Source organism: Marmota monax, unplaced genomic scaffold, assembly GCF_021218885.2.
Source record: "Marmota monax isolate L192 unplaced genomic scaffold, Marmota_monax_Labrador192_F-V1.1 WCK01_AAM20220418_F8-fsc00107, whole genome shotgun sequence".
In the NCBI taxonomy this organism is placed as follows: domain Eukaryota; kingdom Metazoa; phylum Chordata; class Mammalia; order Rodentia; family Sciuridae; genus Marmota; species Marmota monax.
Genome location: NW_026693761.1, coordinates 556,963 through 575,540, shown reverse-complemented (window position 1 = coordinate 575,540; position 18,578 = coordinate 556,963). Strand labels below are relative to the sequence as shown.

The window sequence follows — 18,578 nt, the reverse complement described above, 5'->3', positions numbered from 1 at the left end:
ATAACTGGTGGGCACCTGCCAAGTAGAGATCTGCTGGGGTGAAGTGGAATTATTTATTCCCTCTACTGCTGAGAATCTGAATTGGGGATGGAAAATACTTGATCCTTGTGGCATCTCCAGAATTCACTCTGTTCTCAAGGTTGGCTTCACTAATAAGATAAAACTTGTAACAACAATAATCTAATCTGAGATAGAACCTGTTTTTTCTACCCTGCTCCAAATCAATGAGCATGTGAAAGCTCCTATCACTGACCCATGCTTTTCTCAGGCCCCAGCCCCCAGACAGTGCCCTGGCATTGCTGCTGCCCTTAGCTTGGCTTCTGTAGCTCACCTTCTTCCCTTACAACTCTTTTGGATACCCTCAGTAACCCTTAACCTGGGTCATAACCTGAAATGGGCACCCAACAATCAGAATTTAATTTCTGGCAGATTTTTAATTATCTATATGTTGACTTGAACTCCATCTGGAATGATCTAAAATTAAATTACCATTGTCTTTGCTTTTTAAAAAATAAAGTGCCTTTAGCATAGCTGCCAACTACTTATACTTTGAACATTTTAGACCAAAAAAGTACACACAGACCAATAATCTTACAGCAAATTTAATTTCCCACTTACTTCCTGAATGTCATTCAGGGAATAATGTACTTCACAGAAAAAACACCTTAGAGGACTCTCCTATGTTGGGTTACTTAGCAGTGAGTTGAATAAATCCATCCCAGGGAGGGAAGACCTTGGAGTAGATCAAAGCACACAGGATTTTTCCAGAGAAAAGCATCAGAAATACAACACAAGCTACTTTAAACAAACAAGGGGACTTACTAGAAGGGCCCTGAGGTAGCTTGCAGATGAGAAAGCCAATCATGGCTGTAGGGACAAGACTGGTCCTGGGGCCTTGGGGGACTGAGCAGAGCCCAGATCTGGCAGGCCTCTCTCAAGGCCTCTTGTTGGCTTGGCTCAGCCCTGAACTTTCTCTACACAGAAGAACAAGGCCCCTATGTTGTTCCTTCCTTCACAAACAAAGGATAGAAGGATCTTCTCCATTAGTTCCTCCAAGCATCAACCATCTGTGGAGCTTGACTTTGGGGCCCAGACATGGCTGGGGGCATGGGATACCCCGAGGACCCAAGCCAGTATTCTTTTCCCATTCCCAGGGTCCAGGTGCAGGATCTCTGAGTAGAAAGGGACAGAATGGGAGCAAAAGCCAGAAGTGCATCCAAACCCACAGCTACCATGATCAGTATGGCTTTACTTAAAGTACCTTTGTCCCCAGTATCCACAGGGGACTGGTTCCAGGACTCTCTTGAATACCAAAGTTCAACCCTTGTACAAAAGGACAAGATATTTGCATATAATAGATGCATAGCATCCTGCATACTTCAATCATTTCTAGATTATTTATAATTTCTAGATAATATAATATACAATGTTATACCTTATCATCTAGAGAATAAGGACAACAAATAAATAGTCTGTACATGTTCAGCACAGACAGAATGTTTATTCAAATACTTTTGATCCATAGTTGGTTGAATGCATGGATTCAAAAATCCACAGATATGGAGGGCTGACTGAATTGTAGCATCTAATTCTCAGCACAGGATAGGATTTGGGGAAAGGAAAGGACACTGTATCTGATGGCTTAGAAGAGAGAGTGCTGTAGGTGGGAAGACATAACGAGGAGGGAGCTAAGGACCCCAGTGGAGAATGTCACCCTATCACACTTTCTTGTGCACACTGGTACCTGTTTCTGCGACCAAGAGCAGTGTATAAGTTCACTGTCTGTCCCAACCCCAAAGCTCAGGACTGAACTGGAGACTGTAGCCTTTTGTTTTTTGTTTTTAATAGTTTTACTTACTCTTTTTAGATATACATGACAGTTGTTTTAGTCAGCTTTTATGCTACTATGACTAAAAGACCTGACCAGCACAATTATAGAGGAGGAAAAGTTTATCTGATGGCTCACAGTTTCAGAGGTCTTAGTCCACAGAAGGCTAGCTCCATTCCCCGGGACTCTAGGTGAGGCAAAACATCATGGTGGAAGAGTGTGGCTAAGAGAACCAGCTCACATGATGATCAGTAAGCAGAGAGAGACTCCACTCTCCAAATACAAAATATATATCCCCAAAGCACACCTCCAATTAACCACTTCCTCCAGCCACACCCCACCTGCCTCCAGCTGTCACTCAGTTAATCCCATCAGGGATTAATTCACTGATTAGGTTAAAGTTAGAATCTGATCATTTCTCCTCCAAACCTTCTTGCATTGTCCCACATGTGAGCCTTTGGGGGACACTACATCTGAACTATAACAACAGTAAAGTGTATTTTGGCATATCATACATACATGGAGTATAACCTTCCATTTTTGTGGTGGTACATGATGTGGAGTTTCACTGGTCGTGTATTCATATATGAACATAGGGAAGTTATATCTGATTCATTCTACTGTCCTTTCCATTCCCATCCCCCTTCCTTTCATTCCCCTTTTTCTAATCCAATGAACTTCTATTTTTCCTCCTTGCCTCCTTATTGTGTGTTCGAATCTTCATATCAGAGAGAACATTCGGCCTTTGATTTTTTGGGATTGGCTTATTTCACTTAGCATGATAGTCTCCAGTTTCATCCATTTACTTTCAAATGCCATAATTTCACTCTTCTGTATGGCTAAGTAATATTTCATTGTGTATATATACACCACAATTTCTTTATCCATTTATCTGTTGAAGGGCATCTAGATTGGTTCCATAGCTTAGCTATTGTGACTTGAGCTGCTATAAACATTGACGTGGCTGTGTTCCTCTAGTATGCTGATTTTAAGTCCTCTGGGTATAAACCAAGGAATGGGATTCTATTCCAAGTTTTTTGAGGTATCTTCATACTGCTTTCCATATTGGTTGCACCAACTTGCAGTCCCACCAGCAATGTGTGGGTGCTATACCCTTTTCTTGATGTCATCATATGCCTAGCTGTGGAGTCAAGTGATCTGCCTTAGCCTGACAGGTTTTGAATTTGGACCAAGTCCTGCCCGAGCTTTTACCCTCGAAGCACACATACCGGGTGCTTGGACATTATCAACTTAGTCTCTTAAACAGTGCTTGTAGTCATTCTCTTCTGTCATTTCCTACAAATGTGCATTATATCCATTTTGACACAGCTTGGGATGGACAGATGTCACACTCCAAGGAGACAGGATCCATATAAGACAGCTAACAGTGGGGACATCTACAGGAATCAGGGAAAAGTCTGGAAATGCTCTTCTGCAATTATGAATTGGGAAGTATGCAAAATATTTCACACTTATTATTTAGTTTAATCCTCACAACAAGCACAAAAGAAGGCGTTATTATCTCTGCTTCATAGCTAAGGAAAATGAGGCTCAGAGAGGCTGGTCCTGGAACTGATGAGCTGTCAATCATGTTGCAGGCTGCCTGGCAGCAGAGACCACCAAGCACTTCCCTCCAGGTCAGCCCATGGCCGGCCCTGACCTTGTACCTTGAACTCACAGGAGCCTCCAGGGTCCTGGATGGCAGAACACTTCTGCCAAAATTGAGCCCTGTATGCACTCACCTCCCATCTGAGACCTGGGCCCTGGAGGGCCCAGTAGGCAACCTGGACAAACTAGGAGCCTGAGGGTTTCCATTCTTGGGTCTCCATGGGAAGCTGGGCCTTGACATCAATGGGTACAGTCTGTCTCCTACGCATCCCCAGGAAAGTTTTCTGGCTTTGAGTCTGAACTGTGGAGGGGGCAGTGCTGGGGCACTGGGTGAAGCAGCTGTGCTCCCAGAGCAGAATGGAGCTCAGAGAGTGGACCAGTGGGCAGGGGAACAGTTTCCATGCCCAAGTGACCAGCTCCAATTCATGCAGAGAAACGGTGTCTGCAGGCAACAGGGCTCCCTTTCCCTTTTAATGCTCTCAAAACCACATTTACCAAGACTATTGTACAAACACAATTTTTATAAGAGGAAAAGAAATATTTTTTCCCTCAGAACTTGTAAAAGTATACAGAAAGGACTACTACCACCATTCTGTTATTCTGTCATGAGGAAGTTTTTCCCAAGATCTTGAGATGGCACTGGTAAAAATCCATAAAGATGACTGATTACATTTTGGTATTATCCAGCAAAGAGCTCCTTTCCACTCCTATCCCCGACACTTATCCCAAACCTTAAGGGGGAAAAAAAAAAGGTAATTCACCAGCTTCACAGTGCAAGCCAATTTTTCATATTGTTCATGAGAAACCAGCCTTCAAAGTCTGTCGGCTGAGTAACGGGATTTTTTCATGAGAAACAGTTCCAAAATGTGCCCTCCCAAAATATATGTCAGTTTTCTTAGAAGAAAAGGCAATCAAGTGATTTTTAAATTTTTTTTCAATAAAGTGATTTTTTAAAAGTTTTTTAAAGTCTTCTTTTCAAATCTTTCTCAAAAAAAAAGCAAGCTATGTAGAATCATTTTTTAGTAAAGTTGATGACTACATTTTTCCCTTTGCCTTATGAGAAAAAACTAATACAATCAAAGCAGAAGTCATAGGGAAGAAAGGAATGTTGTGTAAGGACAAGCTCAGTGAGTGGCTCTTAGGGATGAAGGTGTGGGCAGGTGGCTTTCCCTGTACAGCATGTCTTTATCCACACAACTCTTGTTTGGTTTGGTTAATCCTAGTTTGGGCCACCTGATTGGGTCCCAAAGTTTTAGAAGGGGTTAGACTGCACACCACTCACCCAGCTAAAGGGTTTTTCTGATCCTTTCTCACAAACCAAAGAAAATTTTCCTTAAGGCTAAAATGAAGGTGTTGCCACACCAGCCTCCAGGCATCCCCCTCCTTCACATTCGCCTCAAAGAAGCCCCAGATCAGCTCAAGGTGGGCACTGACATTGTCTGTATTTTACTATCTATCTATCTATCTATCTATCTATCTATCTATCTATCTATCTATCTATCTTCTATTTATTTTTGGTACTGTTTGTTGAGCCCAGTAGAGCTTAACCACTGAGCCACATCTCCAGCCCCTTTTTACATTTTATTTAGAGACAGGATCTCCCTGAATTGCTTAGGGCCTCCTTAAGTTGCTGAGGCTGGCTTTGAACTCATGATCCTCCTGCTTCAGCCTCCTGAGCTGCTGGGATTACAGACATGCTACATCACACCCAGGACATTTATTTATTTTTAATAAAGAATTATTGAGTGTAGAAATGAGGCCTCTATATAATTTATGCCAATTAAAACCAACACACATAAATAATTCTGTTCCTATTGTCATGAATTGACAGGAGGAATGAGAAGGAAGTGGGGCCTCGAGTTGGCTGGAGCTGGCAGTGGTCATTCTGAAGCCCAACACAAGGCTGGGAAGTGTAGCTCAATGGTACAGCACTTGCCTAGCAGATGTGAGGCTCTGATGTGAATCCTTAGCACCAAAAAAAAAAAAAGAAAAAGAAAAAGAAAGAAAGAAAAGAAAAGAAAAAAAGCTGGGTCATTGTGAGATGCGACAAACACCAACATGGCCAGCCCAGGAGGACAAGGCCCAAGTGGCAAGTCAACAAGCCTAGAGAGTCAGTCCCAAGTGGAAGGGCCCTCTGAAAAGCAAGGGATGATACCTACTGGATGAAGTGTACCCAAAGGTTGGCTTGGCAGTCCTGCAAGTGGGCAGAGGACCAGATGCCCTCAGTACAATGGTTGCTGGTCCCACTTTTTGCTCATTTTTTTTTTTGGTGGGGTGGGGGGCTATTAAGGATTGAACTCAGGGGCACTCAACCACTGAACCACATCCCCAGCCCTATTTTGTATGTTATTTAGAGTCAGGGTCTCACTGAGTTGCTTAACGCCTCGATTTTGTTGAGGCTGGCTTTAAACTGGTGATACTCCTGTCTCAGCCTCCAGAGTGGCTGGGATTACAGGTATGCGTCACCAGGCCTGGCTCCACTTGTTGCTCATTTCACAAGCCGGAGATAATGTCTAAAGGACCTTTCTATTCACTTATGACCCTGAATGGTTAAGTAGATTTCACCCTCTTCTCTGTGGAGTTGGTGGAACCTTGAATACTGAACACTTCTCAGGGATGTTGCTGTGGCTTCTGGGGAACGGTTATTGAGGAAAGAGCTTAATAGTTGGCTGCATGCCAAGAGACACCAACAGCAGGAAGAAACCAGTCCCACAACAGGACAATAAAGGAAATGCAAAAGAAAACCCAGTTACTTCCTTGAGCACCTAACCCCTTCTCACATGTCATATTTCATTACAGTCCTGGCACACCAATCTGGCCAGCAAACAGTTTCTTCTCTAGAGTTTCCAGCCTAATTTGTAGGCAAATCTCTCCTTTCCCTCAACATGAAATACAATACCTTTCAGTGATGAGAGGGAATTTGTTCCATTCTATGCACCAATTAGCAGCTGTGATTCTCCATCCTGGTTCCCCCGTTGCTCACTGGAACTTCCCCAAAAGGGAACAGCCTCCCCCTCCAGCATCTCTTTAATAATCCCCGTCACTGGAACACCAAGCAAGGGAAGCTGATGAGAATCGGGACGGCACCCATAGAGTGGAGTAAGTCATGGTTGAGTTCTTCTGTACAAACCACATGCTTCCACATCACATCCAGTGTTTCCTTACCATCTGAAATTACATCAAGCTGGGATTTGGTTTGAATTAAAAGGGAGGGTCTTTTGGAGGGAAGGGGCCCCTGAACTGGTACTGGATGAGTTAGGGCCACCCGCTGGGAGAGGCTCTGAAAATTAGACTCATACATGAGGCCAAGTAGCTGCATGCTCAGCAAACCAGCAATGCCTGGCCTGGCTTTCCCTGCTACCTGTCCTGGGCTGATTGATGCCTGCTTGATGCCAGAGCCTGAGGATGCAAGATCCACAGGGCACAGGCCCCAGAGGGAGGACACTTCACTCTTAGGAGGAGGCCATCATAGGTTTTTGAGAGGGGGCACTGCAGCTGAGCCTCTAGGGATGAGGGTAGTAGGAAAGCAGGGCTCAGAGAGAAGCAAGAGGGCACTGGCAGAATAGGAGCTGACAAAGATCACAGTCCTCAAGGGCGTGGCACAGCTCTCTCCCTTCCTTGCATAAATCCCACCTCTGTCTCAAGGTCACAGCCACTTCCTCAGAGAAGCATTTCCAGCAAGATCAAGCGCCTGCGTTTTACATCGACCTGCATCGCCCCGCGTGCTTTGTCTCCACAGTGCTCACAGGATGTTGTAGTATGCTCAAGTATGTTGTAGCTTTCTGGGAGAAAACCTAGAGTAAATTCTATTTCCTTGAAGTGGGACCTAAGAGGGTGGACACCTGAGGAATTTTCAGGAAGCAGGTTTATTGACTGCAGGGCTCAGAGGTGGCTCACACCTAAGAATTCTTCCTCTGAACAAAGATTTTGGAAATTCTTTGAACTTTATATCCAGTGGGAGGAGGGGCTTGGGGGTTTTACATGACAAGTGACCTCTGTTCCATCCTGTAGACCAGACACGGGTTTCATAAGTTTTTACCAAAAAAACGGAGGAGATAATATCTTTTCATACAACAAGCTAGCAGACTCTACTCTGTCATACCTTTTGTGTTCGAACTTGGAATTTGCAAGAAAGAGGAAACTACCAGCCACAATAACCTCTGCAGGCATCCTGCTGATCTGACAGGAAGAGATGCTTAATTATGGCAAGGGTCTTCTGGGTGGGGGTCTCTGGCCTGCTTCGCCTCCAACTGGTGGTCACTCCATGAGGGCAAGAACAGGGTTTCTTTGGGGCTTACTATGGACCCCCATCACTAGACATGGTACCTGTACATCCTAGACTCTAAACGTCCTTGAGGGAAAGACTAGAAGACTGAAGGGATGTAGATGAATGATGGCAGAAGGCAGGAGACCTTCCCTCTAGGAGATGTTCAAGAGTACAGTGCGGCTGGAGAAAGGGGTGGGGGTGGTGCTGGGGAGCCCAGAGAAGAAGTCAGAAGAAGGGATGCTGTGGAGGCACCTGAGTCCACCAAGGAAGTGAGTTTGAATTTGACACTGAAATCTCTGGGATCTGCTGAATCATCCTCAGCAGGAGTCTGGCTGCCTGACAAACCCATCTCCCAGAACACTGGAAATAGGCTCTTAAGTATTATTTAGGGCCTTAGAGAACTAGCAGAGAGAGTTTGATCCCCACCTGACACAGGGGTGGGAGACCCTGTGGTTGACTAATCCAATTGAGTTTGCTCAACAGGCAGTAAATGCAATTTGCTGTGAACCATAATTATATATGGGTTTGCTTTTTTATTCCAAAAAAATCTCTGCAGAAGATTCAATTAAGCTCAGATTTTTAAAAATGGCATTTGAACTTGTATCTAAAGGTCTCTTACCTTTCTCACCTCATTTATCTTTTGCTCTGTTTCTGTTTGAATTAAATCTCCCATACATGTATAAACTGGATGGATTTACATAGTTACTCCACTTGAAATGGTTTTTACATAGACCTGTTCTGCTTTGCTTATGTCTCAGCTGTACAACTTCTGTGCATTTTAATAATTATTTGGCAAGGAATTTTTAGATGCAATTAAAAGCAGCTAATCACATCAAAAATTCAAATGGAAAGTTTCACAAACCTGTGGCACATTACAAAAAAAAAAAAAATGTAAATAGTCACAATGTGAGGGCTGTCCTAAGTTTCACAAGTGAGAATTCAAAGTGCACAAATAGTCTTGAAATATAAACCATGGAAGAGAGAAGGCCCAAATCTGAAATTAGCCCTTTCAAGTCTTCTAAATATTTACACAGCAATAAAATACAGAAGAGTTTTAGACGAACTCAGAGGTAACCACAGTAGCAAGTGTAATTGTCGAAGTTTAATTTGTTGATAATGTAAGAAAGATTGTATTTATTTAAAGGCGATTCAGTTGAATTCATGGTTTTACAGAATGTAGTTTTAGCATTAAATAAGGCTATGTTACTGTGGTGGCTTGACGTGTGAAGTTCAGGTACCTTATTTCTGATAAAGTTAAATGACAAAGTTTTAAAATATGTGAAAGGGAAAAAAACACAAAATAGTACCATTTGATCCCCTGCCTTGCGTCAAGCATCCCAACAGAAAGCTTTGTTTTTTTATTCAGCTCAGCCTAGTCAGCACCCCAGAGTGAGGGCGCTACTTTTGGCCTCATTTTAAGTATTATGGAGCACTGAGGAACAGAAAGAGGCAGGCACTGTCTGAGGTCACACAGCAAGAAGCAGAGTTAACACTGCCCACTTCCCTGAGCCCTTTCTATGGCCACCCAGAATTTTCAAAAGAAAAAAAAAGTATTAACAAAGGAAACAAAGATTAATTCTTGAATAGTTTCCTAAATGAGAGCTCACACGTGAGTATTTTAGCAACTTAACAAAGACCCCATAGGCAGGATTTAAGAGTAATTACGTAATGACTAAATGATCTTCTGTGGCTTTGTAAACTAACTCCTTAAATCACACATAACGCACCTCCTTGCTTGGGTTTTTGCCCCACACAGCCTTTAATACTCTTAAGTCTGAAGTCACTGTTTATTTGGCTCTTTGTGCACAGGCTCTATTCAAAAGTGACACAAAGGAGTGCAGGATAAGAATTCTAGGGTCTGGACTGAACCTCACCAAACCACGTTCTGCTGCTCACCTTCCTTGCTCCCCACACTCCTGCCCTGCCCAGGCAAGAGTGGGAGCCTCTTGCTCCTGGCACCCTGGGACCCCCACTGGTAGAACTCACATTACATTTTATTTAGCTCTCTGATTCTCTCCTGTTTGGAGGCAGGAAAGAGTATTTAATTTTATTTTCCAATTGTTTGTTGTTAGCATTTAGAAATATAATGGAGTCTTTGTATTAACTTTTACTAAATTTACTAAATTTATCCTAACAGCTGTTTTCAAGATTCTGTTGTATATGAACAAAGACAGTTTCATCTATTCCTTTACAATATCTGTGCCTCCCCTCCTCACCCACCCATCTTCTGCCTTACTGCACTTGGCAGGGCTCCAAGGCCATGCAAAACCAAGTGGAGGGAGGCATGAGGTGCTCCTTCCATGTACAGTCTGTCCCCACCAAGTGTCAGGTTAGCCCAAGTTATCACATGAAGAAGTCCCTTCCTTTCCTACTTTGCTGAGAGTTTTTAACCAAAAGGAAATACCAAATATTTATCAAATACTCCTACTGCGGCTGCATCTATTGGGATGATCATATTGTTTTCTCCTATATCCCATGAATAAGGTGAATGGCCTTGATTGATTTTAGAGTGTTAAACCAACCTTGCATTTAGGGGATAAGCCTGACCTCATGGGATATGTTATCCTTTTTATATATGGCTGGGTTCTATTAATGTCTCCATCAAATTTTTCATATGTGTTCATGAGAAATATTGTAATGGTCTTTTTCTTTTTCCTTTTCTATCTTGTTTGTTCATTTGTTCTTTTGTATGTTTGTTTCTTTGGTAAGAGGGAGTGAACTCTGGGGAGCTTAACCTCTGAGCCACATCCCTCCATCCCTGTACTTCCATTTTTGTTTTTTTAAAGAAGGGTCTTCCTACATTGCTTAGGACCTGGTTAAGTTGCTGAGGCTGGCCTTGAACTTGCCATTCTCCTCCCTTAGCCTCCCAGAGTCGCTGGGATTACAGGCATGCACCACTGTGCCCAGATTTTGTTTTAAATAACACGTTTGCCCTGTTTTCTTCGGGATAATGCTGTCTTTAAAAACTAATAATAAGTTGAAAATGATTCCCTCCCCCTGTTTTCTGAGTTTGGTAGGGCTGATATTTTTATATTATATGTTTGATAGAATTCACCTGTGAATTCACAATCTGAGAAGGTTTTTAAGTATAAACACATTTTAAAAATAGATATTGCAATGCTCAGATTTTCCTTTTATTCTTGTATCAGTTTTCGTAATAGGTAATTTTCAAGAGATTTTTCTAAGCATTTAAACTGTAAAATTTATTGGCTCAGGATGTTCATAATGCTCCTTCATTATCCTTGTGATGTCCCTAGGATGTGTACTCCAGCCCCTCCATTTATTCCTCACTGCAAAGTTCATGTCTGTCCTCTTTCCTCTTGATTGGCCATTTTTCTTTTTGTTCAGCTTTTCAAAAAGACCTTTTGTTTCATGAGCTCCTTTATCATTTTCTATTATTGTATTTCACTGAGTTCTACTCCTTATGATTGTCTTCCATTTTTCTTGCTTCAGGTTTAACTTACTCTTCTTTTTCCAGTTATGTAAGTGGAAACTTTGGTTGTTGATATTTAGACCTTTCCACTTTTCTAACTTGAGCCCTTAAAGTTATACATTTCTTTCTAAGCATTGGATCAGATTCATCTCACAAATTATGGTATCATGTTTTCATTATCATTCAATTCACAGTATTTTCTAAGTTCTCTTGTGATTTCTTCTTTATTTTGAAGCATGGTGTTTAATTTCTAAGTGCATGGGGTTTTCCCCGTTGTCTTCTTTTTATTGGTTTCTAATTAATGTCACCTGTCATCAGAAAAGATATTCTGAATGATTTTAGTACTTTAAAGTTTACTGAGACATTTTATGGCCAAACATATGGTCTCCCTAGGGGAATGTTCTATGCTCACTTAAAGATAATGTTATTTCTCCCATGTTAGATGTTGTGTTCTTTAGATGTTAATGAGGTTGATGGGGATGTTTGTGTCTTCTATATCCTTATTAATTTTCTGTCTGTTCTCTCAATCAATTACGGGGAGAAGGTTATTGAAATCTCTAAATGTGATTATAAATTTTTCTTTTGGTTCTATTGAGGTTTTGGGGGTAGGGGAAGAGTGTTGGTTCTTTTTAGTTATACGTGACAGTAGAGTCCATTTTGATATAATTATACAACCATGGAATATATATTATTCTAATTAAGAATATGGAACACCTCATGGATTTGCATGTCCTCCTTGTGCAGGGACCATGCTAATCTTCTCTGTATTGTTCAGTTTTAGTATATGTGCTGCTGAAGTGAGCACTCTGTGAAGTTTTGCTTCATATATTTTGGAGTTCTATTATAAGATGTTCCTTCATATAAGATTGTCATCTCCCCGCCCCGTGTTGGGGATTGAATCTAGGACCTTGTGCATGCTAGGCAAGCACTCTACCACCAAGCTACACCTCCAGCCATTATGTTTTTCTGTTTGTTTGATTTTGGTTTGTTTTTGGTACTGGGGATTGAACCAAGGGACATTCTACAACTGAGCTATATTCCTATTATTCCTACTTCTTTTTATTTTTATTTTGAGACAGGGTCTTGCCAGGATACCAAGGGTCTCACTAAATTACTAAGGCTAGCCTCGAACTTGCCATCCTCTTGCTTCAGCCTCCCCAGTTGCTGGGATTAAAGCCATATGCCACTGTGCCCAGCTCTCTTCTGTATTCTTGATAAGCTTTCCCTTTTATTATTAACTTTTCCTCTTTAACTTTGGTAATATTCTTTGCTTTGAAGTCTACTTTGTCTGATATTAATATCATAGTTTAGTGTGGTATATCATTTTCCTCTTAACTTTTAATCTGTCTTTAAATTGCAGTTTATGTTTTGTGGACAGTATTTACTTAGATCTTGCTTTTATTTAATCTAGTCTGAGAAGAATCACACTGGATATAATCATTTATATATTTCGGTGTAAGTCTCCTACTTGCTATTCATTTTATATTTTTCCCATGTTTTCTTTATTCCTTTAATTTCTCTTTTCCTGTCTTTTAGATTAATTGAGTACTTCTTGGTGTTCTATTTTTTATGCCCTATACCTATTTTTTTTCCTAGTGGTCCCTCTGGAGTTTATAATATATACCTTAAAAATATCATAGTCTAATCACCTTCAACTATTATTATATCATTTTATATGTAATGTAAGAAGGTTATGATGGTATGATTTTACCCTCTCTAGACTTTGTACTATTACAACATATTTTGTTTCTACACTTGTAATAAATTCCAAGATGTTATTTTTTTGTTACAAGCAGCCAATTTTCTTTTAAATAACTATGAGTAAAAGGTATATATTTACTCATATTTATCATTTCTAGTATTCTTCTTTCTTTTTATAGAGCTAATCCATCTAGAATCATTTTCCTTCACCCAAAAGAACTTTTAAAATATTTATTTAAGTGTGGATCTGCTGGTTATGAATGAACTCTCTCAGTTTATTCATTGGGAGCTTTCATCTTTATTTGGGGGTGATATTTTCAATGGCTCTAATATTATTGACTGACAATTTTGTCTTCTCAGCACACTGAAGTTGTTCAGTTGTCTTCTGATTGGCATTTTTTCTAATGAGAAGTCAGCAGTTCTCTTATCTTTCTTTCCTTAGTGTAATGTGTCTTTTTCACTGTTAATTTTTAAATTTTTTCTTTATGAATGATTTTCAGAAAATAAATCATGATATACCTTTATATGATTTTTATGTTTCACTTGATATTTTTCTGGGCTTTTTGGATTTGTAGACTTTACAATTTTCACCCAATTTGGAAAATTGTCATCCACTGGTCTTATGAAAAATATTCTTTAAATATTTTTGACATGACCTCCCTCCCATAGACACCTCCCCCAGAGTCCTTCTAGGACTCAAAGTATATGAACGCACAAGTCCTTGATATTTTCATATGTGTTATGGAGGTTATGGTAGTTTTATTTGCAGATTTCTTTTTGAGTTCTGCCTTGATAGTACATATTGCTCTGTCTTGACATTCATTAATCCATTCATTAATCTTGCCTTCTGGTGTGTCTAATTTTCTGTGAAGGCCATCCAGTAAGTACTAGCTCATATTGTTATGGGCCAGGATATAAGGATAATGACCAAACAGACTTCATTTTGTCCTAAGACTCCATATCATGTAAGAAATGCTTCTCCCATGGGAAAGCCCCACATCTATACCCATTAATAGTTACCTAGCATAACACACTTGGCAACACAAAATAGCAATTCTTTTACAATGTAAAATTGTTCTCTTTGGTTTCCATTTTCCTTGGGCAGTGTACCCTGTCAGAGATTGATTGTTTAGACGTTAGTAACCATTCTCTACTAAACTAGGGTCATTTTGACCCACTTTCCTTCTGTTTGCTTGCTGATATGCCAACCTGGAAAGTCCCATGGGAAGTACCAATATACCCATTTCATTGTCTCAGTAACTCCCCAATTCAGCTTGTGTGCCTGCTTGTTTGCAGCTACATCAACCTAGATGTGGTTTTGGCCTTTAAATATCCTAAAATGCTCTGGGTTGGGGCTGTTCCTTGCTGAGACAGTTATGGGTCCTATAGTTGGCAGTCCTACTGCCTGCTGACTAAATAAAGACTCTTCAATTTGGACAAAACTGGGACTTGGTGTGTTCCTGAGCAACCTGCCCCACAACGATACAACTGTATTTGTCTCCAGAAGTTATGATGCTTTTTAAAAAATCTTTATTTCTCTCCTTTTGTGTTTATGTTTTATTTTAAATCCTTAAGTTTGTTTACAAAACTTATATTGAAGACCTTGTTTGCTAGTTTCATTATCTAGAATTTTGGGGTCTACTTCTACTGACTGATTTTTCTCCTTTTTTCTTTAATACAATTTTTCTGCTATGTGACTTTTTCACATCTGTATTTTTTTAATTGAATGCTTATTATTATGAATGTTACTTTGTAGAGTATATAATTGTGTTGTTCATCTTTGAAGAATATTTTGTTTTGGCAGTCAGTTAAATTAACTGAAGAGGAGCTAGATTCTTTTGAGACTGTTTTAAGCTTTCTTGGGCTGTTTTGGTGTTGTCTTTACTCATTAGTTTAGCTCTCTTAATAAGATATAATCCTTTGTGATTTATTTGGGGTCTTTTGTTTTTTGATATTGAAATAAATTTTATTGCATGACTTCCCATAACAGAGAAGATTTTTAAATAGTGACTTTTCCTTACTAAGTTTTTTTGTTTTTGGTTTTCTCCAGAAATGACTAGAAATTTATTTTTCTTTCACTGAGTACCTATGAGATTTTATCTGTGGCTGTGGTATAATTATGTATATACACACATTTATTTGGTCTTTGCCTTGATTTTTCTTATTGGTGCATAATAATTGTACAGAAGAGTAGGTTTCATTGTGGCATATTTGTATATGTACAAAAAATTTTAGTCAGATCTTTACCAAATACTCTAAGTAATCTACAAGATCTCCTCACTCTGGCTGGTTGAAACTTGAATACACCTGCAGGTCTATTACAGTCCTAGAAATTGTTGACCTTACAATTCCCTTGTAGTTATTTTTCCTCCAAAATTGTTATTTTGCTGGTCTTATGAAGTTTTACCTTAAGGAAGTACAATTTGCTGAAGCTGATTTCTATGCTTAAGTTCTTTTCTGTATTGTGCTTGTTCTATCTATCTATATTTCTATCTATCTATCCATCTATTAATCATCTATCTCCTGCTATGTTATATGAGTTGCTATGTTGTTTGTTCTTCTTTCTTTACTGTAGTCCAAAATGGGCCTCAGAAAGAGTGCTGGGGCAATTATAGGACTTGACTCAATTATTTCCCATCACTGAGTAATAGCAGTGTTAGGTGATTTGATGAGTGACTGAAAACAGTTATTTAATATAGTTTGCAAAATTTTGAAGTTGTTTATAGAGGGAGATTATGTTAGTTGGCGTTTCATTGCTGTAACCAAAATACCTAACAAGAACAACTTAGGATAAAAAAAGTTTACTTTGGCTTATGGTTTCAGAGTTTCAGTCCATGTTGGCTGTCTCCATTGCTGTGGGCCATAGTGATGTAGACCATCATGGCAGAATGGCACAGCAGAAGAAAACTGTTCAGGTATTTGCGGACAGAATGCAGGGTGAGTGTGTTCAGGGAATGGGTCACAGAGAAGATAAACCTTTCCGGGGTATGCCCCAGTCACCTACGTAGCTGGGTCCCCACCTGCCTACAGTTATCACCTAGTATAGTAGTAGTTTAAAATTATTAATCCATCAAATGAATTAATCCATTAAATGATCAATGCATTAAATGATTAGGTCAGCACTCTCATAATCTAATCACTTCATCTCTTAACATTCCTGAATTAGTATGAAATTTTGGGCGGCATGTTATGATTTAGATATAAGGTATCCCCAAAAGCTCACATGAGAGACAATACAATAAAGTTTAGAAATGAAATGATTGGCTTATGAGAACCTTAACCTAATCAGTGTGTTGATGCACTTGAATGGATTAACTACATAGTAACTGTGGGCAAGTAGTGTGTGCCTTGAGGAGGTAGGTCTCTGGGGGTGTGCTTTGGGGGTATATATTTTGTCCCTGATGAGTGGTGTCTCTCTCTGCCTCCTGTATGCCATGTTCTCAGCTGTTTTCCTCTGTCGTGCTCTTCTGCCTTGATATTCTGTCTCAGCTTGGGCACAGAGCAATGGAGTCAGCCATCTATGGACTGAGACCCTCAAAACTGTCATCCCCAAATGAACTGTCTCTCTTCTAAAATTGTTATTGTCAGGTCTTTTGGTTACAGAGTCAAAACAAAAACCAAAACCCTGACTATAATAGAAATTGGTATAAAAAGTCGTGTTAATGTGACTAAACTGAACATGTGATTCAGAAGCTTTTTGGAATTTGTATAAAGAATTTTGAAAAGTTTAGAGATGCAAGTTGGGAAAATTTTAGATTATCATAAGTGGAATTCAAAATACCATAATGCTGATAAGAATGTGGACAGTAAAGACTGGGATCATAAGGTTTCAGAAGAGGAGGACTCTAATGGAAACTGGACTAGAGGTCATTCATGTTATGTTCTGGTTAACAAGTTGTCTACATTTTGTCCATGTCCTGAGACTTTCTGTGAGGCTAAATTTTAAGGTGATGTCCTAATTAAACTGGCAGAAAAAATTTTTAGGCAGTGCAGCATTCAGGCAGCAGCATAGCTATTGCTGGTGGCTTTTAGCAAAACTTACTATAATGATCAACAACAGAAATCAGAGCAGAAATATTTAGAAATTTTGGGGTTCAGTCAGAAAAATGCTAATAAAACTGACACTAAGAAACTTGTGGTTGCTAGACTTTATAGTCACTAAAGAGATGCTAAGTACTTAGAGACAAAAGGATAGATGAATTGAGAGCATCTCAGGAATTGGCAAGATCATACCCATCTCAGGCTCAATGACATAAATATAAAAAATTCCCTTGAAAAGAAACTAATGGGGTACTTTGCTTGCACAGGGGACCTTAGGAAGTTGTTTCACCATGCTTATCATTTATTAAGGTCACAATGACAAAAATTCTGGCTAAAAAATGTAACACATTAAATCTAAACCCCTGGCTCCCAAAATCTCATGTCCATCTCACAACAAAATATATTTACCATTTCAAAGAGTACCCATAATCTTAACAGTTCTAGCATTGCCCAAAAGTCCAAGTCCAAAGTTTCCTCTGAGACTCTAGACAAACTTTTGGCTATAAACTCATGTAAAAATCAAAAGCAAGTCATATATGTCCAGTATACAATGGCACCAGCTTGGTACTAGTTCCCAGGGTAGCATCTGCTTGTGGGTTTTTGCTATAGTAGGTAATCATTTTCTGTGTGTGCCTGTCTAATTTAGGGGATAGTTGTTTGCCCTGTGACTTATTGATCTAACTATTAGGAAAAGTTGATTCTCTAGTTTGTTAGTTTTTCACTTGTTTGGACAGAATGATATCTTTTATCCATGGCTGGAAACTGAAGATACAGAGGGATGTTTTTAATGTATATGGATTTAACATGAGGCTGTAAGACAAACAGGATGGGGGATAGGAACTGTTGTTTGAATGCTGGTAGTATTCACCTGTAAAGATATGTGACTATTTTTTTATACACACACACACACACACACACACACACACACACACACACACATATATATATATATATATATATATATATATATATATATATATATATATATAGTTGGGGGCTAAGGTTTTTAGCTTCTGATAAAATTACTTTAAAGACTAAAGAATTATCATCTTTTGTATTTCTTTTTGAGTGCATTTCAAATTATATTTTTAAAAGAATTTAATAATATCACTGAAATTTTCACATTTATTAGTATAAAGTTGTTTAGTACAGAATTTAGCAGAAACCAGCAAGATGAAAGCTGGCTTTGACCCTGGCTGCCCTCTCAAGATTTTCGTTTTCATGGCTTGTCACAATAGCTCAATATATTAAAAGAACACATACTGGTTACACTTCTTTCAGCAGTTTAGTTGTGTCAAGCAGAATTTTTGTTTGTGCAGCCACAGCATGTAGTACAATGTCTGAAAATAATTTAATTTTGCTTTTGAATGAACAAATGGGTAAATAAATATTTTAATTTTGCTTTTGAATGAACAAATGGGTAAATAAATGTCCAGTCTATTCAGAAGGAAAATGGGGTGAAGGAAGCTGATGCAAATCAGAAAGCACATTTTTAGAAGGACCAGGACTAAAACTGAGTCCACCTGATCCTTAGTCACAAGATCTTTTGTTCTGTATCATATTTTCTCCTTTAAGGAGTGGACTTTGAGTGGTTTTCTGAAAGCAGGTGGAATCTTGACCAGATGGAGATGAGAAATAATTCTAAGCATAGAATAAAATTTGGGAAAACATCCAAAGGTGGTACTGGAATAATGAGACAA

The 18,578-nt window shown here is 39.4% G+C and overlaps 1 non-coding gene across 1 annotated transcript; it reads right to left on the bottom strand.

The window, feature by feature from the left end:
* Positions 1–11,835: 11,835 nt before the first annotated feature.
* On the bottom strand, positions 11,836–11,941 carry LOC124103991 (U6 spliceosomal RNA). The gene has a single exon (XR_006855345.1). It is a non-coding gene; the product is annotated as a U6 spliceosomal RNA (small nuclear RNA).
* Between the last annotated feature and the right edge of the window lie 6,637 nt (positions 11,942–18,578).